The sequence below is a fragment of the Balaenoptera borealis genome (assembly GCF_965194805.1).
Source record: "Balaenoptera borealis genome assembly, chromosome: 8".
Classification (NCBI taxonomy): Eukaryota; Metazoa; Chordata; class Mammalia; order Artiodactyla; family Balaenopteridae; genus Balaenoptera; species Balaenoptera borealis.
In genome coordinates this window covers 46,246,755-46,270,843 of record NC_138865.1, presented here as the reverse complement: position 1 = coordinate 46,270,843, position 24,089 = coordinate 46,246,755, and the positions used below count along the sequence as shown (strand labels likewise).

The 24,089-nt window shown below is 34.7% G+C and overlaps 1 protein-coding gene across 5 annotated transcripts in view; it reads right to left on the bottom strand.

The window, feature by feature from the left end:
- LINGO2 (leucine rich repeat and Ig domain containing 2) overlaps positions 1–24,089 on the bottom strand; it is a 1,216,268-nt gene that overhangs the window by 668,290 nt on the left and 523,889 nt on the right. The window lies entirely within an intron of this gene.

Below are 24,089 nucleotides of genomic sequence, written 5' to 3'. Positions count from 1 at the left end.
CATCTTAGTCTCTCAGTAGGTTGCATTTATATAAAGGTTACTTTGCCCTTCAGGAATTCAAAAATAACTAGCTTTTTAAAGCTATGCTTGCTTCCCCTAACATCACAATAAACCAAACCTTCCATGGAGTTTCGGTTTATGCCATACATTAACTTGATATATTCTCCATTTAACTTTTATTATTACTTCAGCCTATGTCACCTTCTATTGACAATAATTCTCTATGAAGTTATTTCTTTTTCTTTCTTTTTACTGCTGATATAGCTTGTGGTTAATCAACCACAGTAGAGTATTTAAATAAAATGAGACCAAGATGTAGAAACATGTACTGTAAACAGAAGGCTTCACAATAGTGGGACTGCAGATGTAAAATGCCTGAGCACAAGACAAGCCGGAGTGAACAGTATCCTGGTTTATGTGTAAAGCACAAAACAATATGTGTGGAAGTTCACATAAAGATGAGAAAACTCGTTTCCATGAGAAATCAAAGAAACATCCCATAAATTCAGTACAGAAGATGCTTTTTAAAAAACACACTATATAATCCATTTACCTTATAATTCTGCCTCTTAATAATTGCTCCAGATCTTTTATGACAGTGCATAGTCTCTTTCCATAAGAATTATTTTGAAAGAAAATTTAAATGAATAAAATTTAAAACCTCACCCTTCACATTGTCCACTTGTCTCATTTCTCTAAAAAAAGAAGAATTTGGTAAATTCTCTGCATATAACTAACGTGTATACACACGCACGCATACATATATCCTTGTATTTTTGTTTTTGTTTTATATATTTCAATTGAGGAATGATTTAAGGAGTAGATAGTATTGGACTAATGACACCAAAGATCTGGGAGATGTGATCACTCTACTGTACTGTAAGAAGGAGGGCAGTTGCTGTCTTTTAATCTGTTAAAGCATGATTGCATATGAAAATTAAGGTCAAACAACATATCACTTTAGAGTATAGTTATAAACTACTGGTCAGAAGAATTTAGTTGCCTGGTCGATGGGATAGTTGAGTAATCATTATTGAGCTTAATGTATAAATAATAGTATGTTTCAGGTTTTTATTAAGCTCATTGGTTTTCTGGATCATATGTGGTGCTTAATAAATGCTCCTTAAATGAATATCTACCTTATGAAAATGAATTGAGCATTTTTTAGAGAAATGAGACAAGTGGGCTATGTGTAGGGTGAGGCTATTTTCTTTCCTAATCTGAAGGGCTAAACTGGGTTGCTTGTTAGTTTGTCATTCAGGGAGCTCAGTCACAATATTTGTGGATTAAAGCCAAGATTTAATCCTCCAAATTCTCAAATGTAGTGCTGGTTGCATGGCACTGGGGCTTGACTTTTCCCTCCTTCATCCTCTAGTAACTGTGAATATTCCCCAAGGCTGATTGAAATCCTACTTTAGATGAGGTCACCCTGTCCTCTGAGATTTAAAGAAACTTGTCTCCACCCCACTAGCCAAAGCCCTGAAGGAAGTTCAATGCGTTCTCTAATAATTTTGCAAATTTGCACTTCTGTTGTGACTCTAAGGTCCTGCTTTCTGGTGAAATTTCTATTTCATTGACATTTCTGCTTCCCTGGTTGTTTCCTTCTCTCTGCTTTTGTCTACTCAATGAGTCTCTTCTGTATAATCTCAAGAAACAAACAAACACACCAACTGGCACATACATACATTTTATAAGTAGGAGACAGGAGTTACATTTCCCCTACCCATGGTAGTCACTGTTACTATATTTTTATTTTAATACTAATCTTACGGGGAAAGCAAAGAATGGCTTTTTTTTTTTTTTTTTTTTTTGGCTTACCAGTTCATCTTAAAGGCTCTACTAATATGGGATATATTTGAAAATCAATGATTAGTACAAAAGAGGACCACTCTGTCTTATTCTTTAACAGCTTTATCATGATGTCTTGATGAGTCACCTGTGGACATAACTTGCTCACACAAGGTACATTGTTATAGTGCTTTTTGATCAGGGCAGGGCAGGGAGTTTAATAGGTTTAGAGATTGACTCCACCAAGGTTCATGTGATTAGTAAACAGAAGGACAAGACTGGCCACTAGACTGTCTGCTTCTGAGTCACAATGCAATTTCTCTAAGAACCTCTACTAATTCTACTTTGCTCCACCATGCTTACCATCAATAAAATGAAGAAAAGAAGATGCTGGTAAATCTACCACCCACTACATTGTTCACCAGAGCTCTCTGAAGGCTTGAGCCTACTCAACACTCTCTGATGCAAAATTGAACTTGTAGAGAGATTTGAGGGCAGTGAGACCATATTGAATATTATATTTTAGTAAAACTTAATTTTCCAAAAACTAACAGTCTTTTTACATCATTTCATTTTTCTATTCTAAAATGTACAATGGGCCCCTCTCCCATTGCCTTCAAAACAGACTCCTGTAGTACTTGCTTCTGATAAGCTTCCATCTCTGGATTTATCCATTTCCACACAGACACATCCATTCAGTTCTCCAGCCTCTGCAACCTGTAACAATTCAGCATCCCCATACCATATCAGTGTCTTCTGGTCTATAGGCTTTAACTCCTGTATTTATTTGTATTAAAATCTAATCTTCCAAGGCTACCTTAACCGTGCACAGTTACCTAGCCCTCCGTTTTTTTAAATTTTAATTTAACTCTCTTTATACTTTATTATCATAGAACTTCATTCCAAAGATATCATATCCTCTCTTACATGACAATAATTTCTGCACATGTCCTTTTTCTCTATTAATGTATAAACACAGTGACATGCTTTATCTTTGCATATTACGCCATTTTCCTCCCACTGTCCTCCTCCCAGAATAGTCTCATATTATTTAGGACACAGACGTCAAACAATGATTTACTGAGTTGTGTTAAGTCAACGTCTTTCAAAGGCAACTATTTATGACTCTTTTTTCATTTATAAAACACCAATTATGGAGTTGGCATTTTCTAAAAGTTCAAAAATCTTACCAAAATGAAGCTTGACACTGCTGAAACTCACATTACCTAAGTTGTTTTGTTTCTTTCTGACAACTTCTACACGTCTAGCTAAAAGTTCACAGTGCTTCTGGGACTCATAAAGGAATGGGCTGCTACAGGAAGAGAAACAGATTCCTGAATTTCTAATCTATACAGGCCAATGCTCTCTATTTGACAATGGACATTATTCTCAAATGATGAGGGGAGAATCCCTCCAAAACCATGCCTTGTCTCTCTTTACAGACCTAATAGAATTACAGAACACAAAGTGTGTCTGGTTCTTTAGGCAGTGAGTTGGTCATTTCCTTTTTATCTAATAAGGCATGTTCCCAAAATCCCAGAAAAAAAGGAAAGATGCTGTTTCTCAGGAAGATTAAAGGCACCCATTTATGAGGAAAGAAAGAAAGGAGAGAGAGAGATGGAGGGAATATCCTTGAGAGACAATAGCCATAGCATGTTAGAATTAGAGGCAAAAGCATTAAAGTGAGAACACCAGATCTGAAGGTTGGAGCATCAGGGTTAGGATATATATTAAATTTAGGGGGGAAATCTGTTAATTGAATTGATAATAAAGACATAGTGAAACTCAAGATAAAATCTAGACAGAATATTGTATTATCTATAATTTATAATCAACCTCAAATTATTTAGATAATTTAAGAGAGAGTTTAATTCTTTAATTCATAAATATTTATTAAGCATTCTGCTGGACATGTATTAGTCAGAGTATTGTTACAAACAAACCCCAAAACTCAGTGGCCCACCTAAACAGAAGTTTATTTCTCACTAATGCTACCTATACTAATTGAAAGTCCCACATGGGACTGCTTCACTTATCACTCAGGTTTCCAAATTGATGGAGGCTCCATAATCCAGGAGCAAGAGACCTCCTCAGTCACCTTGGCAAGGAAAGAAATCCTTGCAATTAAATTCTTAAGCTCTGGTATGACCCATTCAACCACTTCTCCTCAGATCCCATTGATCAAAAGAGTCACATGGCCCAACCCAACAGTAAGGGGATGGAGAAGTATATTCCTCTAGTGTGCCTAGAAGGAGAGGGAAACGAAGTGAGAGCACTAGACATCTCCATCACAGGATACAAAAATTCAATCAGCTCATAAACAACCACCATCATTCTGCTTCTACACTCAGTGTTTGTATGCTGTATTTCCCTTTCAGGTAAGCTTGTGATACTAGGAGGAGATGTAATAATGAGGAGAAAAATCAATATAAGAATATCAACACAATACAAATAAGAGGGTAAGATACAAGAGCATCTTTATCACCATATCTTCACTATGTACATTAGAGCTCAAATTCATCCAATATACACAACCTGGCATTATTTTTGGCTGATCTGTGTTCTGAATGGTTGGTTCCCCTTCTGATTCATCAGAGCACATGACATGCCCATTTTGAACATCATTCTTTGCTAAATATCACAGGGAAGCCACTAAACATGGAGGTGCCTTGAACACTACTTTAAAACTATCAGTGCATTATAAAACAATACTGTAACAAAAATAATGGGAATTCAACCCCTGGAAATCAAGAATCAATGAATACTGCCAACTATACTCTATAAGTTGATCAGTTTCTCATGCCAATACTAAATAGTATAAATAACTTGAATGTTTTGCTAAATGGGTTATATACACAATGGTTCTTTATAGTTGTATATTTTATCTACTTGATAACCAGAAAAGACTTTTTCCATGGTATGTTCAAAAATTGTATTTACAAAGATTACTTTTAAACAAATGAGCAGAGAAATTATGTCAAATATATTTCCTTAGGACAAAAAGTACTATTTGAACTAACCAGATTATCTGAGCAAAAATACATGGGTCATCCAAATCATTCCCCCAAAGCCCTTTTATGTTCTAAGAAAGCAAGCAAAAGCAGTTCATGTTTAATTAATGTATGGCATATGTAGCATATTTATTTTAGAATTCAACTTTGAAACTGATATTGTCGAGTTATATCATTGCCCCTGGTGAAATAATTGAGTGTAGGGTATTTATTTTCATTTTACCAGACACTTACAGTATGATATGATGGAAAGTGAACAGGATTGATTGGGCATCAGGAGACCTAAATTTTGCCTCAACTTTATCCCTAAGTAGTAAATAAGCTAACTTTTTTTAAGCTTCAGTTACTTCAGCTGGGAAAAAAGGGAATGCTTTTTATGTTCCCTTCTAATTTCAGCTTCCCATGCCTTGGAAATTTTACATTCATATTGAGGGTTACAAATAACTCATAGCTTTTCAGGAGGCAATCCTCTTCATGGCAGTAATGCACAATTAAGGGTACAACCTCTGGAAACAGACTGCCTGAATTTGACTCACAGCTATACCATTATTTACTCTCAGTCAGTAAAACAGGAATAGTAATGACATCCAATTCATAAAATGTTGAAAGGATTAAATGAGTTAATTCTTGCAAATGCATCTAGAATGTTGAAATATAGAAAGCACTCAATGATTATTAGCTATTGTTATCATTAGGCACATATCGCTGTGTAAAAATGTTATCATTTAATGGTGATCCAACTTACTGAGTTACTCTTAGGAGGAAGTTTGGAATAGGCTATAAACCCTTTCCATACGGTGCTTATGGAAAGATAATTTGGGGAACTATTTGATATGAATAATTAGAGAGAAATACCTCCAAATTTTAACAAGTAAGTAGTAACCACAATGCCCTGTGACAATAGCCAAAGCTTTGAGAGGCAATAAAATAATTTAATACTGGCTGTACAGATAGGTATTAAAATGGAAAACACTGTTTTGGTTTCTAGCAGTTGGTGAAAAAGATATCCTGACTGACCCTCATGCTGAAGACAACCTAAAATGTTAGATAAAATATTAAAACACAAAATTAAACATGCTTTTAAATGCCTTAATGATCTGACAAAAAAAATTTAAATATTTATTCTAAAGCAAGTGGGTTAAAATTCCATGACTAATTGGATAACAATATTCACATAGGCTCAAAGGACCTTACTGATTACAAAGGGAAAAAAACAGGATTTCAAAGGCATCTTCTTAATCACACAAAAAAGGATACTAATTATATGATAGAGAAACCAGCAGTCACCACCAACCACCAACCAGAAGATTAAAATTAATGCCACCAGTAATGAGAAAAGTTGGCATGGTGGGCCTCCTTGTATGGTGCAATGAGAATATTACCTTTGAAATACTCCTATCAAAATGCATAGCTGAATCTAATCACGAGGGAACATCAGATATTCATACTAAGAGACAATGTATAGAACAACTGGCCACATTCTTCTGAAATGCCAATGTCATTAAAGACAAAGACTGAGATTAAAGAACACAAAAAAAGACGGGTGATCCTATACTTTCTATTTTTCTAAAGGACATCGTTGGGACAATGAGCAAAACTTGAAAAATGTCTTTGGTAGTTTTAAGATACATTCACAAATCTTTGATGCTCCTCCTAGCCTAACTCCTCTCTCGTTGAGTGTTGACTATACTTAGTGACTCACTTCTAACAAACAGAATGTGGTAGAAATAAAAGTATATCAGTTCTAAGATTTAAAAAGGAATCATGGCTTCCTCCTTGTACTCTCTTTTAGATCACTCACTATGAGGAGTGATATTAGCCAGTATGTTATGAAGACACCAAGCAAAACTATGGATAGGTCCACATAGTGAGGAATTGAGTCCTCCAGCCAACAGTTATGTGAATGAGTCTTCATGGAGATGGATCATTAAGGCTAGGTAATCCTTTATATGACTGCTGCTTGTCAACAACCACATGACACTCTGATCCAAAGCCATCCAGCTCAGTCACTCCTGATTCCTGACCCACAGAAACTGTGAGATAATAAGTATTGAGGATTTTTGTTTTGTTGGTTTGCTTTTAAATTTACTTAATTATAGTTATATAGATATAAAATAACATTTACCATTTAAGCCATTTTAACTATACAGTTCAGTGGTACATTCACAATCTTGTGCTGACATAACCACCATCCATAGAATTCTTTTCATCTTGCAAAACAGAAACTCTATACCCATTAAATAATAACTCCTCATTTACCCTACCCCCAAGCCATGCTATTTTCTGTTATCTATGACTTTGACTATTCTAGGGACCTCATATGAGTAGAATCATACAGTATTTGTCCTTTTGTGTCTGGCTTATTTCACTTAACATAAAGTCTTTAAGGTTTACCTATGTTGAACATGTCAGAAGTTCCTTCCTTTTTAAGACTGAGTAATATTCCGTTGTATACATACTACATTTTATTTATACATTCATCCATTAATGGACATTTAGGTTATTTAGACTTCTGCAATTATGAACAATGCTGCTATAAACATGGGTGTACAAATATCTCCTTGAGTCCCTGCTTTCAATTCTGTTAATAGGGTCCTTTGATGCACAAAAGATTGTAACTTTTATGTGGTCAGTTGGTCTATTTTTTTTGTTAGCTATGCTTTTGATGTCATAGCCAAGAAATTATTGTCAAATCCAATGTTGTGAAACTTCTGTCCTATATGTTTGTCTAAGAGTTATATAGTTTCAGCTCTTACATTTAGGTCTTTGGCCCATGTGAATTAACTTTTGCATATGGTTATGTAATAAGATTCCCACTACATTCTTTTGCATGTGATTTTCCAGTTTTCCCAAGACCATTAATTGAAAAGAGTGTCTTTTCCCCATTGAATGTTCTTGGTACTCTTGTAAAAAAGCATTTAACCATATATTTGAAGGTTTGTTTTTGGGCTTTCTATTCTAGTCTATTGGTCCATATGTCTGTTTTTAAGCCAGTACCAGTGTTTTGATTGCTGTAGCTTTGCAATAAGTTTTGAAGTCAGGAAGAATAAGTCCTCCACCTTTGTTCTCCTTTTTCAAGATTATTTTGACTATTTAGGGTCCCTTGAGATACCACATGCATTTTAGGATAGATTTTTCTATTTCTTCAAAAAGTATTGTTGAGATTTTGATAAGGATTGCATACAAAATGTAGCCTTCAGTGAATAGTACTTACATCTAAATAATATGAAGTCTTCTAATCCATGAACACAGAATGTCTTTCCATTTATTTTTGTATGCTTTAATTTCTTTCTTTCTTATAGCTTTCAATGGAAAAGTTCCTTGCCTCTCGATTAGATTTACTCCTAAGTATTTTGGTCTTTTTGATAATATTATAAATGAAAGTGTTTCCTAGTTTCCTTTTCTGATTTTTATTATCAGTGTATACAAATGCAGCTGGCTTTTGTGTGTTGATTGTATTCTGTAACTTTGCTTAATTCATTTATTAGCTCTACCAGATGTGTGTGTGTGTGTGTGTGTGTGTGCATGTATATAATCTTTATGTTTTTTTACTTACTTGTGAACAGAGATAATTTTACTCCTTCCTTTTCAATTTGCATGCTTTTTATTTATTCATCTTGCCTCACTGCTCTAGCTAAGACTTCCAGTATTATGTTGAATAGAAGTGGTAAAAGTGGTCATCCTTGTCTTGTCCCTGATTTTGAGGAAAAGCTTTCAGTCTTTCACCACTGAGTATGATGCTATGGGTTTTTCATATATGGCCTTTAATATGTTGAGATAATTTCCTTCTATGTAGAGTTTCCTGGATGCTTTTATCATGAAGGAGTGTGAAATTTTGTCAAATGATTTTTCTGCATCAATTGAGATGATCAGGTGCTTTTATTTTTCTTCATTTTGTTTATGTAATGTAGTGCTTGATTTTCTTATGTTGAACCATCCTTTCATTCCAGGAGTAAATCCCACTTGGTCATGGTGTATAATCCTGATGTCTTATTGTTGAATTCAGTTTGCTGGTATTTTCTTGAGGATTTTTGCTCCAATATCCATTAGGGATATGGATCTATAGTTTTGGGGGTTTTTTGTAGTGTTTTTGTCTGACTTTGATATTAGATGGATTTATCAAATAAATTTGAAAGTGTTTCCTCCTCTTTAATTTGTTGGAAGAATTTGAGAAGAATTGATGTTAATTCTTCTTTAAATGTTTGGAAGAATTCACCAGGGAAGCCATCTAGTCTTGGGCTTTTCTTTGCTGAGAGGTTTTTCATTACTGATTCAATCTCTTTAGATCTATTCAGATTCTCTATTCTTCAAGATTCAGTCTTTATAAGTTATATATTTCTTAGAGTTTGTCCATTTTATCAAGGTTACCCAATTTGTTCTCATACAATTGTTCACAGAACTCTTTATAATCCTTTTAATTTCTGTAAAATCAGTAATAATGTCCCATCATTCATTTCTGGTTTTAGTTATTTAATTCTTCTCTCTTTTTTTCTTAGTCTAGCTAAAAGTTTGTCAATTTTCTCAATCTTTTCAAAGAACCAACTTTGGTTTTGTTGATTTTCTCTACTATTTTTCTATTCTCTGTTTCATTTATCTTTGTTCCAATTTTTATTTCCTTCCTTATGCTAGCTTTGGGTTTAGTTTTTTTCTTCTTTTTCTAGTTCTTTAAGGTGTACAGTTAGGTTATTGATTTGAGATATTTTTTTTTTCTTAACGCCATTATTTACAGCTATAAAGTTCCCTCTTAGCACTGCTTTCACTGCATGCCATTTTTGGTCTGTTGTGTTTTTATTTTCATTTGTCTCAAGATTATTTTATAATTTTCCTTGTGATTTCTCTTTGACCCATTGGTTATTTAAAAGTGTTTTTGTTTAATTTCCACATACTTGTGGGTTTTCCAGTTTTCCCTTTGCTCTTCATATCTAGTTTCATTCCATTGTGGTTGAAAGAGATACTTCATATGATTTTAATCTTTTAAAAGGTATTAAGGTTTGTTTTGTGACCTAACATATGGCCTATCCTGGAGAATGATCTATGTGGAAATTGTGTATTCGGTCACTGCTGAATAGAGTGTTCTGTACAATTCTGTTAGTTGCAGTTGGATTATAGTGTTGTTCAGGTCCTCTGTTTTGTTAGCAATTTTATGTTTAGTTTTCTTCCATTATTGAAAATGGAATATTGAAGTCTCCTGCTATTCTTGCAGAGCTCTCTGTTTCTCCCTTCAATTCTGTCCATGTTTGCTTCATATATTGAGGTGCTCTGATGTTTCATGCACATATCTTTATAATTATTATTGTATATCTTCTTGCTAAATGACCTTTTTATCATTATATAATGTCCTCTTTTTTCTCTTTCAACTATTTTTACTTAAAGTCTATTTTGTCTGATATTAGCATAGCCATCCTTCCTCCCTTTTGGTTACTATTTGCACAGAATATTTCACTTTCAAGCTATGCATGTCCTTAGATCTAAAGTTAGTATTTTGTAGAAAGCATAGTTGGATCCTGTTTTGTTTTTTTTTTTCTTTTTTTAAATCCAATTTGCCAATGCATATCTTTTGATTGGAGAGTTTACTCCACATGTGTTTGTTGTTTTAAGCACTATTTTGGAGTAATCACAACTATAGACAACTACAATATCTTAGATTAATTAGTAGTATCATATCTATGTTAATTTCCTGATTTTTATAATTATACTGTGGTTAGTGAAAAGATGTTCTTGTTTTTAGGAAAAATATATGGAAGGACTTCATGATTCAGAGGCCGTTTACCTCAAGTTACCCTTAAATGTGTCAGAAAGAGAGAGAGAGATGACAGTGCCAATTCGGTAACATGTTAACAGTTGGAGAATTTAGATGACAGTACATGAAATTCCCTGTTACTATTCCTGCCACTTTGCTGTATGTCTGACATTATGTCACAACTTAAACAAAATTAAAAACAAAATTCAGAGACCAGAAATTAAGAATATATTAGAGCCCAAAATGTGAATAAAGTACTAAAGCTAAATTTTACCTTTCTGGGTTTCCTGAATGAAAGAAGAGAGAAAATGAGGAGAGGGAGTATACAGATAGATAATAATTGATAACTTTCCAGAATTAATGAAAGGCACCAATATAAAGATTAAGTAACCTAAGATTCAAAAAAATACAAAGAAGTTAATACCTGGACATATCATAGTAAAACTGCAAGGCACTAAAAACACAGAAAAAAATATTAAATATAGTGGAGAGGAAAGATTGATCCTCCTCATAAAAGCAATTAGCTTGACAACTGACTTCTAAACAGAAACAGTGTATACCAGAAACCAGAATAGTAATAGACAGAATGTGCTAAAGCAAAATAACTATCAACTTAGAATCATATATTCAACAGGATGTCTTTCAATGATGAGGAAGAAATACCGACATTTAGAGACAGAACCTGAGTATTTGTCACGAAGAGATAATTACTAAATGGTATTCTAAATGCAGCTTTTCAGACAGAAGAAAGTGATCTCAGATAGAAGATCTCAGATACAAGAAGGAATGGTAAGCAAAGACAGTGAGCAATGTTCTCCTCTATATGAAACAAAAGTAAAACTGTCATTTGGATTAAAAATTGAAATAGAACTAAAATCCATGAAAATTGAATATAAAATGAAAGGAGACTGATTGTAGTTGTTATTCCAAGCTGTTATATGGTTGAGAAACAGAGTAAAAATTGAACTTCACACTTTAGTTTCTTTATGCCTGATAACATTTCTAAGGTAATTACTAAAGACTAGAAAAGAGAATGTAAGTATTGAACTAATAGAGGGAAAGATAAATGAGAATAGCTAATCAGTTCAAAATAATTAAGAAATAGACAAAGAGACATAAGGGTGAGTAGGAAAAAAACTAAAAATAATGTTGAAGATATAAAGAAAATATATTAGCATTTGTATTTAGTGTAAATAGACTTAATACCTTAGCTAAAATTCAAAATTCAAAACAGTGGCTAACTCTGGCAAGTAGGCAGTATGATTTCATTTGTGTAAAATCAAAAACATTTAAGATATGTGTCCCACAACAAATATACACTGGTAAAAATTTATCCCAAAACCATAATAAAAAGGAAAAGACTGATAAAAACAAATTCAGAAGAGCAGTGATCTCTGAGGGGACAAGGAAAGAGACTGAATTGGGGAAGATATAGGCCTTACTTCAGGATATTGTTAACATTTTCTTACACAGGATGCTGAGCAGAACATTGTGCATTTTATAGTTTTATTTACACCTCATACATATTTTTAATGTTTTTCGTATCTCTAAATATCCAATAAAAGCAATAAACAAAGAGGCAACATCACAAATAAAAGATTCTGGATGGATACAGAATGTTTTGTATTACTGTTCTGATGCTAGGTTGTGCTGTCAGATTGACAAGAGCTATCTTTGACTGGGGAACCAGCCTGATTAGAAACAGTGCAAAAAGTAAATTGATACAGCCATTGTGGAGAATAGTATGGAGGTTCCTTAAAAAACTAAAAATAGAACTACCATACGACCCAGCAATCCCACTACTAGGCATATACCCTGAGAAGACCATAATTCAAAAAGAGCCATGTACCACAATGTTCATTGCAGTTCTATTTGCAATAGCCAGGACATGGAAGCAACCGAAGTGTCTATCAACAGATGAATGGATAAAGAAGATGTGGTACATATATACAATGGACTATTACTCAGCCATAAAAAGGAATGAAACTGAGTTATTTGTAGTGAGGTGGATGGACTTAGAGTCTGTCATACAGAGTGAAGTAAGTCAGAAAGAGAAAAACAGATACCGTATGCTAATACATATATATGGAATCTAAAAGAAAAAAAAAGTGGTTCTGAAGAACCTAGGGACAGGACAGGAATAAAGATGCAGACGTAGAGAATGGACTTGAGGACACAGGGAGGGGGAAGCGTAAGCTGGGACGAAGTGAGAGAGTGGCATGGACATATATACACTACCAAATGTAAAATAGATAGCTAGTGGAAAGCAGCTGCATAGCACAGGGAGATCAGCTCTGTGCTCTGTGACCACCTAGAGGGGTGGGATAGGGAGGGTGGGAGGGAGATGCAAGAGGGAGGAGATATGGGGATATATGTGTATGTATAGCTGATTCACTTTGTTATAAAGCAGAAACTAACATACCATTGTAAAGCAATTATACTCCAATAAAGATGTTAAAAAAATAAACCTGGGTCACATCTAGATGACCGTTAAGTTCTGCTAGGTAGTTAAGTGTGGCAGACTGCAAAAATGCCTCCGTTTTTCACCCCTGCCTGTATCCACTCCCTTTGTATTGTTACTTTTCAGCTACTGTCATCAAGAGGTGGAGTCCATTTGTCCACCCCTTGTATCTGGGCTGGACTTGTGACTTGTTTGGGCCAACAGCAAAAGCATACGGCCTGGAGAAGTCTTGAATGCTTCTATTCTTTGTCTTGAAACCCTGTTATCCGCTGTGAATTTGTCCAAGCTAATCAACTGTGTGATGAGAGACAAGTGGCCCAGTTACCCTATTGTCTCAGCCAGAAAATTGTGCAAATAAGTGAGTGAAGCCATCCTAGACTAGCCAGCCCTGGCCTACACAAAGCTGACCTCCTGGGTCTGAGCAATTTCAACTGAAATCAGTCGAACCCAGGATCCCCCAACTGCCCACTGACCCACAGACCTATGAGAAATAATTAAGTGATCACTGGGTTAAGCAAGTGAATTTGGGGGTAGTTTGTTACTCAGCAAAAAAGCTCAATCACGCAATCATGAAAGCAGATATTAATCATAAATAAACTGATTCTACAATTCTACAAGCATTATTTATTTCCTTCCTATGTTTCTTTTATTCTGAAAGTACTCATAATATGCATTTACCTGGTTATAATTTTGTAAACCCATGAGACGGGAGCCATGATTATTTCTAATGTGTATAAAATTCCCCATTTTGGAATATTTGAGACAAGAAAGTCTTTAAAAATGATCAAACCTGAGAAGATGGATTATAAATTACTTTAAAAAAATCAAACAGGATCAAGTTTCTTAAGGATAAAATGGAAAAACTCAAGGGAAAATGCACAGGTTTGAAGTTGAGATACGCTGATCTCCCTTCTTTTAATTCATGGCACTGTGAAAACCCGCTGTACTGCAGAGCCAGAGTATTCATGAGAACAAGGGTGGCAGAAGGTATTTTTAACAAAGTCATCAAGGCACTCATGAGGATGGCACATTCTCCATGAATGAGCAGAATAACAGCACTCTGTTCTAATACCACACAGCCTAATGGAAATGGCGCTTTCAGAATACTGATTCTCCCACAGGGAACTCGACAGTGAACTAGGAAAAGATCACAGGCTCTGAGAGCTGATTGGTGAATTAATTAGGTGTTGCAATTTTTTTAATGCTGTTGTAAATTACATGTGGAACTTGCACTCAGAGTCATAAAAAGATTCCAAGGATGCTAGGTGTCACACAACAGTAGGGCAAAATGTAACCAGAATCCAGAGGGAGGCCCAATGTAAATAGGTTTACCAGAGACTTGCTGAGATTAATCTTATCTTTCTTTCTGAGGGGAAAATTTAGACTTGGGTGGCAAAATTACTTAGTCTGCAAGCATGAGGAATTGAGGCCTTTCTTTCTACTACTTTCTCTAAAGTTTTCTTGATACAGACTTAACTTCATATTATAAACTTTTTAATCAATCTCTAAAGTCGTTCCTCCTCACGTAACCTATCAACTGACAGGAAATTTTGAGGAGAGAGCACCAAGAGAAGCATTTTTCATTCTGCAATGACTACGTTATTGTCATTGTGGCCTATACTCTCTCAAGAAATAGTCTTTTGTTGTACGCCTTTGTTGATAAGTGCATCTTGTTAGGTCACATATTGTATTTATCAGTTGTGTGATCTTGGGCAAGTTATTTAATTTCTTCAGTCCTCAGTTTGTTCATCTCTAGAATGGGGATAATGATAATTTTCCTTTCATAAGGCTATTACACGGATTAATAAAGTAAATTTAAAGTGCTTAAAATAATGCTTGGCACATGGCAATGTTATAGAAATTGTATGAATATTGATACAAAAATGATGTTCTTCTGTTTCTACTGAGATCCATTATCATTCAAACTTTAGCTCACTCAGTGGACAAAGATTCTGATTCCCAACATTCTGAAGGAAAATTCATTTTTCCTCAGAAAACAGTTTTCACAGAGTTGGAGTACAAAATTACTAATAGAGCTTCACATATTGAGGGTAGTAATGTAAGGGTTCACAGGACCCTTACTATTTTTCCTGTTATCTTCCATAACTGGGAGGATAAGGAGAAAATATAGGGCAGAAATTATATCTGTCAGACAAAAAAACCCAGGTACTTAAATTCATTTCAAGCCTCTCTTCTGGTGATAAAAGGACGATGCTGTAAGCATGGTGACTTGCAGTTGCTTTTTGATTAGCTATCCCCCAGGCCCTGTGGGAAAGGCATGCAGCAAATGCAAAGCCGATTCAATGCACCTCAACTCTTACTTTGAGCAAAGTACTGGGAAGGGCCTTGAAGAAGCTGCAAATCAAACAATGAAATAAGGTCCTCCTCTTCAAATCTCAAGAATAGTTATTAATACTTTCACCTCTTCCAATAAAACACTGATCATTGACAACATATGGGTATAGAAAGAAAATGTAAAACGTTTTAAAAGGTCATTTTTAATTTTAGTTCCTTTCTCTTTGCCTGTAAGCTATGCACTGAAGATAACTGTTGAGTCACGAAGGGATCAAACTATTGGGCCCACGGGATGCATGAGGACCAGTATAGGGTTGAGATAAGCACAAAAACTGGACCAATATTCCTGGAAGAATCAACCTGAGATTATATCTGAACTGATCATCACAAAGAGGACTGAGGTATTTAAGTGCCTTATTAAGATTGACGAGACTGTGGTATTCATAAGGAACAAAAATGCCACCGATACGTAATATGAAGTATTTAGTAAACAGAAGTAAGAAATTACATTGAGAGAGTGTGTTGTGTTCTGCTTACTCCTAAAAGGATTTGAGATGGTTAAGTTGCTTTTGGTGTAAGGTAAAGATAAGTGAGGACAATTTTTTAAACTGAACTGGTTCAATAATGCTAAGGATAAAGTTACTACCTACTCGAAAACAAGTAGCCAATGGCTAGGGGAATCCAGGACTATGGGACTCCTTTGTGAGACCACGGGGCTACTCTTTGTGTCATTCCTAAGGGAGCTGTCTACAAGGAACGCTGGCAATTGGGCAAAGTTCCACTTTCTTATTACAGTGTTTGGGACCTAAATGCTAAGATGGAGAACTGTGATAAACTGGGTTGGAACCAGGACTTGGGTTAGAAGCCTGAGAGAATTCTTCTACTCCACTCCAAATTCAAGCCCAAATTGTATATCTGACACTGATCAGATCAGATGTCTTAAAGGAAAATACAGATAAGAGGGAGCTAGCTGCCTAGGGAGTAAGCCCTCGGTCAGTTTACCATGTGGAGGTAAGATAGAAAGGAGAAGTGTGTTAGTAAGAAAGATGACTGGCCTTCTCCATGTAGGAAGACCTCGGCCTTTCACAGTGAAAGGAAGATAGGGCAGTCCCATGCCTACATGCATAAATGCTCACTGATGGCTATCCCACAGCACCTTGGAATCTCTCCAGTTAGGCTACTATCTCTTCTTGGGACTTAGATCTTCCTTCTTTCTGAAAGCTCTTCCTGCAGATATTGCACAGGTGGCTCATTCGTATCATTTATGCTCCTGCTTAAAACGTCACCTCTACAGTGAGGCCTTTTCTGACACACAGTTTGAAGTAGCTCCTCAGGCTCTTAACTTGTTTTACTTCCAACTTAGAACTTATTATTACCAAATATTTTCTTTCACCTATTTTTATTGTTAATGAACTCCATACCCTACAACACCCATTTAGAGCATAAGCTCTATGACAACAAGGATCTTATCTGTACTGTTTACTCAGACATAGGAGTAATAAGTGAACATAATAGACACTCAGTAAATGTTTACTGAATGAATACATGCATAAATGTGTGTGTGTGTTTGTGTGTGTGTGTGTGTTGGTAAGCCACAAAAGGTGGCAGAAAAAAAGGTGCTTCTTGGGAACTTCTTATTTTACTATTGACAATAGCTAACACTTAGCAAGAATGTGTATTAATATATTAAGTGATTTTCTTACTTAAACTTCACCACGGCATCATAATATAAACACTGAAAAAAAAAATAAGGAGGCATCCTGACCAAATCTACCCTAGGTCCAAATAAAAGAGATGGGATCCATGCCTAGACTGATCCCAAAGCAGTTATACTTCACTACCATATATATATCATTCAATCCTATTTACTTGCTGACATGTGCAACAGATTTGGTTCTGAGCTTCCAAGCACCCTACAAGTACCTGTAACTAAATCTATTACATGATCTACTGGAATGGTGTTAAAAATAAACAAGTTGCCAGGAGAAACCCTACCTTTTGGAGTGCTGAGACTGGAGGGAAGTATTGTCTTCCCTTGTCCCTTAATGGAGAAACTTTATAAAGGATGAAGAAAAACCATACCATAAATAACATTACTACAATAAACGTAAGCATGGGTTTCTAACATCTATAACACAAATCAGTGTAAGTCGATTGTATTGATTCAAGCCGTGGTTCAGTGAAAGTACTTCTATACAGTAAACACAAAGATTTTAATAGTCTTATTTAATCCACTGATAAAATTTAAGCTATATTCATGAATGAAAAATATTCATATCATTCAGGCAATCCTCCCTCAATATTATTTCTTGCCACTACTTTGCTGATTAATACTGTCTGGGAGAAACTGTGATGTATATATCTGTATGATGAGTAACAGACCATAATCATTAGGTGTTACAAATTAAGACATATCCATAGGTTTTAAAGCATGCATAATTTTGGCATCTTCTCAATACCTAAACCAGAACACTTACTTGAACAGGCTACGATTGCACCCATGCAGAGAAATACAAAAGGGAATATCTATAGCCAACATCTGGACTTTCCTTAGGAAGAACTCTGGTCTTATCCAATACATCCTTTCTTATTGAAAGGCCAACATCTTATCCTAGTCATAATCCTAAATTATTAAAAAATAATAAGTAAAGCACCCACAAAATACTTAACTTTAATCTATACTATAAAATGTACTCCTTGGTAACTGCATAATTGTTGGGCTGTAATTCAAGGCCAGTGAAATGGCAAAGCATGTAGTTAGCAATGGTTGATGTTAAGTCATTCTTTCTTACCATCATTAATACATGAACCTCAATAACAACATCAATAACATGAGCAGTAGTTTCATCATCCTCTTTTCACAGACTAGTAAACAAAGCCCCAGAGACCTGCCCTAAATTACCAAGGTGACAGATGCAGTAAGTTGGAACCCAGGAATGCTGCACTGGGCCTGAGACTGTAACCACTAAAACATTCTGCTTCACTATTGGAAACATGTCACATAGGTGAAATTCATAGATTTTTGTAGCTATAAAGAATCTTGCGGGTCATTTGCTTAGCCTTCTTATACAGATGAACTAAAAACAGAGTAAAGAGTTGACTTCAAGTCAATTTCCTAGTTAGGGATGGAATTAAAATAGAATCATTCCAGAAAGATTAAACCCCAACATGCTCAGAAAGGAAATGAGGGCTCGAGCATTTCAACCCATATACCCCTGAATTTCTCTCTCAAATTCAGCTCTGACTACATCCAAGACAGCCTGTTCACTTCACTTTCTTCAAGGTGATACAGCCAAATCTTCCACCCTCCTCATGGGAAAAAGTAATTATTAAAGTACTTCCAGATCAAGACTATACCCTCCAAGCTGTGCTACTACAATTGGGAGGCAAGCCTCAAGCAAAAATCCCTGAAGAAATTCTACATTTTTTCTAAACAAAATTTATTTATATAAAAATCATCCTAAATTAAGAAAACATTAGCAACCTAATCCAACAATACATAACATGGATCACACAACATGATCAAGTTGGATTTATTCCAGGGTTACAAGGATGGTTCAACACACAAAAATCAATAAATGTGATACACCACATCAACAAAAGGAAAGATAAAAACCACATGATCATCTCAATAGATGCAGAAAAAGCATTTGACAAAATTCAACATCCATTCACGATAAAAACTCTCATCAAAGTGTGTATAGAGGGAACATATTTCAACATAATAAAGGACATTTATGACAAGCCCACAGCCAACATAATACTCAGTGGGGAAAAGATGAAAGCCCTCCCAATAAATTCAAGAAGAGACAAAGATGCTTACTCTTACCACTTCTATTTAACATAGTATTGGAAGTCCTAGACACAGCAATCAAATAAGAAAAAGAAATAAAAGGTATCCAAATTGGAGGGGAAAGGGTAAAACTATTACTATTTGCATATGACATGATACTCTATATAAAGAACCCTAAAGTCTCCACCCCAAAACTAGTAGAACTAATAAATGAATTAAGCAAGGTTGCAGGATACAAGATTAATATACACAAATCTGTTGCATTTCTACACACTAATAATGATATATCAGAGTGAGAAAGTAAAAAAAAAATCCTGTTTAAAATTGCTACAAAAAAAGTCTAGGATTAAACTTCATGAAGGAAGTGAAAGGTCTATATGCTGAAAATTATAAAACACTGATGAAGGAAACTGAAGATGATTTTAAAAAATGAAAAGATATACTATGCTCTTGTATTGGAATAATCAATATTATTAATTTGGCCATACTACCCAAAGCAATCTACAGATTTAATGCAATCCTTATCAAAATACCCAGGTCATTTTTAACAGAAATAGAAGAAATAATTCCAAAATTAATAGGGAACCACAAAAGACCCAGAATTGCCAAAGCAATCCTAAGAAAAGAGAACAAAGCTGGAGGTATAAACCCTCTCAGATGTCACACTATACTACAAAGCTACAGTAATCAAAATAGTGTGGTATTGGCAAAAACAAACAAACAAAAAAACCAAAAAAAACAGACATATAGATCAATGGAACAGAATAGAGAGTCCAGAAATAAACCCACACACCTATGGTCAATTAATCTATAACAAACGAGGCAAGAATATGCAGTAAAGAAAACAAAGTCAACAAGTGATGACGGGAAAGCTGGACAGCCACATGTGAAACAATGAAATTAGAACATTCCCTCACACCATATACAAAAATATAATTTAAATGGTTTAAATGTAAACCATTTTAATGTAAACCATTAAAATGGTTTAATGTGTAAATGTAAGACACAACACCAAAAAACTCCTAGAAGAGAACATAGGCAAAAACAAAACCCACTCTGACATAAATCATAGCAATATTTTCTTGGATCAGTCTCCCAAGGCAAAAGTAATAATAGCAAAAATAAACAAATGGGACCTAATTAAACTTAAAAGCTTTGCACAGCAAAGAAAACCATCAACAAAATGAAAAGCCAACCTACAGATGGGGAGAAAATATTTGCAAATGATGTGACCGACAAGGAATTAATATCCAAAATATACAAACAGCTCACACTACTCAATATCAAAAAAGCAAACAATCCAATCAAAAAATGGGCAGACTTGAACACACATTTTCCCAAAGAAGACACAGATGGCTAACAGGCACATGAAAAAGATGCTCAACTATGTTAATTATTAGAGAGATGCAAATCAAAACCACAATGAAGTATCATTTTACACCTGTCAGAATGGCCATTATCTAAAAGTCTACAAATAAATTTTGGAGAGGATGTGGAGAAAAGGGAACACTCATACACTACTGGTGGGAATGTAAATTGGTGCAACCCTAAGGAAAACAGTATGGAGTTCCTTAAAAAACTAAAAAATAGAACTATTATATGACCCAGAAATTCCACTCCTGAGTATATACCAGGAAGAAATGAAAACATTAATTCAAAAAGATACATGTACCCCAACATTCATAGCAGCACTATTTATAATAGGAAAGACATGGAAGCAACCCAAGTGTGATTGAATTAAGAAGAAATGGCATATATATGTATGTGTGTATATATATATATATATATATATATATATATATATATATATATATATATTTGTGTGTATATATATATATATTTGTGTGTGTATATATACACATATACACATATGCCATATATATATAATGGAATATTACTCAGCCATAAAAAAGAATGAAATACTGCCATTTGCAGCAACATGGGTGGACCCAGAGAATATTATGCTTAGTGAAATAAGTTAGGCAGAGAAAGGCAAATACTATACAACATCACTTACATGTGGAGTCTAAAAAATAACACATGTGAATGTATATACAAAACAGAAAACAGACTCACTGACAGAAAACCAACTTGTGGTTACCAAAAGGGAGAGGAAAGGAGAGAGGAACAAATTAGGGATATGGGATTAATAGATATAAACAACTATATACTGTATAGTACAGGGAATTATACCCATTGTCTTGTAGTAAGCGATAATGGAATATAATCTGTAAAAATACTGAATCACTATGCTGTACACCTAAAACTAATACAGTATTGTAAATCAGCTACATTTAGTACTAAATACATGGTCTAATGACATATGTAAGGGATACTTCTCCACATAAAAGGCCATCAAAGAATGATAGAGTAATGTAGAAGATGTGAAGTGTCATCTCTTGCAATGCTGACTGAATCATGTATTCCTGGTGAGAAGCGGCTGGCAAGCCAGCCACACCAGGTGACATCTCTAGAGTCAGGACTCTCAGCCCTTTATGCAGCAGCCCATTATGTTTTGGGAGAAATTCTAATTTTTACATTTTTTTCTTTGTGTTTTGTTTGCTTAAACTAAACCCACATAGTATTATTTTAAAAATCTTTACCCCATCTGGTCACTTTACACCCAAATGTCCCAGAACCTCTCTGAGTCACAGCTATACAGGTGTTACCCTCCCTTCCATCTGCCATCAATTCAAATACTTAGAGAATTATCATCTCTAGCACTTGTAAGTCTTATCTTCTTAAAACAAGGCATACATAATTCTTTCAAATCTTCAGATTACTTCATTATCATGTTTGTTCTGGGTAATTATCTTTGAGTTTATCACTGTCCTTCTTCAACTTGTGGATTCAGTTCTCAGTTTTGGGAGTCTTCTATTCCGAGTGCTAACCTATGTTACAGCCCCTTCACAGTTCAATATGCCTGTTAATGTCATCCACATTCTAATTGCACGCTGTCCAACACACTGGAGACATATACTTTCTAAACTTGAATATGTTTCTTTGTACAGCATGTCTCTGCTATATTCACAATTTAGCTCACTCAACTAATAATGATTTAAATATATATATACACACACATACACATTGTGATATGTAGAATGGAGAACATAAATTTTAAAACCTCACGTAAGGTTTTGAGGAAATAAACATTGGCAATAAAAAATAGGCATATAGTGGGAGTGAGGGGGACACCGTTAAAATCTCCCTTTGTCACTTTAGATGAAGACTTGACTGTGTGGGCAAAGGAGAAGGAGCCAGTGTTTGGGAGGAAGGGGCTGAAAATGGAAGTGAAAATAAGCTTAATTGTTAGAACAAGAATCTAAATAGAAGATAGGGGCTCTGTCCTTGGATTCTGCTTATGTTATATGCCTTAAACTTTTGTTAAAATGAAAGTTCTCAGTGTAGACAAATTTCCATATGGTTTTGAATGTTTTTTAAAAATCCCATCAAAATTAAATGAAATTAATTTTCAAAATAACCTCTAGTCATTTAATAAATTAATAGTGTGTATTTCATTTTTTGCTGATAAAAATAAAACCACTTCCCATCTATTATCAAAAAATCTGAAGACAGCCAGCGTTCTTTGGGTTCACAAGCAGGGATAGACTGTAGAATTTCACATAAATTCAATCAGGAAAAAGAGGTTAATTTACCAGGATTTCTTAAACTGGCTAAAGGAACTATGAAAGACTATACTATAAAATATTCAAAGAAGCAATTATATTTCACAGTGTCTTCAAATCACGTCAAATTTATCATATTTTAAGTGCCATTAAATGTTCTCTTTGATTGGAAGAGGCCTGTGAATGATAGACAGTTTTGTGCTGTGCAAATGAGCAGTTTCCCCTAATTCTCTTCACATGACTGCTCATTCTTTCCCTATTATCTCATCCAAGTTAACATAATGGAGACCCTTGTAAAATGTGAGCCACATGTTTCATCATGCAGTTCATGATTTAAATTTTATCAATGATGCCTTTATTTTTAAAATTTGACCAATTTAGTATATTTTGTGTATATTTAATTTCTCTCCTATTATGCCTTGAAATATATTTCTTTTTTTCATTTAAAATCTATATTTCTATGCATAGAGAGTGTGAATTTCCTTTGGATCCCAAAACACCATCCTAGACTGATAAGTGCGTGTGTGTGTTGGTGTGTGCGTGTATCCACCACTTGTGCCTAGGTAGACTATTTACATACAAGTCATTCCTTCTTGGCTATTATTGTTTGTCTGATGAGCATGTGAAACAGTGCTGGAAGCAGGCATATTCCCTTTCTAGGAAACCCATTTTTCAGAAAAAAATGTTCTTTGCTTCATTTCTTGGTCTTCATGAGGACACAAGTGAGCAGCCCCATATGTCTCCCTTTAGTTGCATTAAATGAGGATTTCTGAACAGTTACTAGCCAAGCCTTGTCTTCCTAGGCACCCCTGGAATCCTAATTCCTTTCTCTGTAATTTTAGGTGGTAAAAGGAAAACAGTAATTGCAAATGTTTTAATTTACTCCTAACAACTGAAAACAAAAAATTTAAAAAAATAATAAAAAATAAAAACCTTGTTGTGTTGCTTGGTAAAGGACCACTAGTAGAGAAAGAGAAAGTAGGAAAACTAATAATACCTTCCAAGGAAAAGAAAGTCATCCACACCAGACATACTCAAGCCACTGAAGTAATTTCTATTCTTGTAGCTGTAATTTCTTAAATTACAGAGTGAGCAAATGTGTTACCCTCCAGAACTAATGAAAAAAAAAAAAAAAAAAAGCCCAGATGTAACTCAGCTTCCACTTCAAATTAATAATAATCTACCTCCAACACGACTACCTAAGTCATAAGTATTAATAAAGAAAATATCTTTAGCCATTAAACTTTATGTGTAATATTTGAACATGCTAACATAGTGTTTAAAGGTACAAAATGACTTTAAGCAAACAAGAACAGTGTACAGACTGTCTGAAACATATTAATATATGTCTGAAACAATATAATATATGAGATAC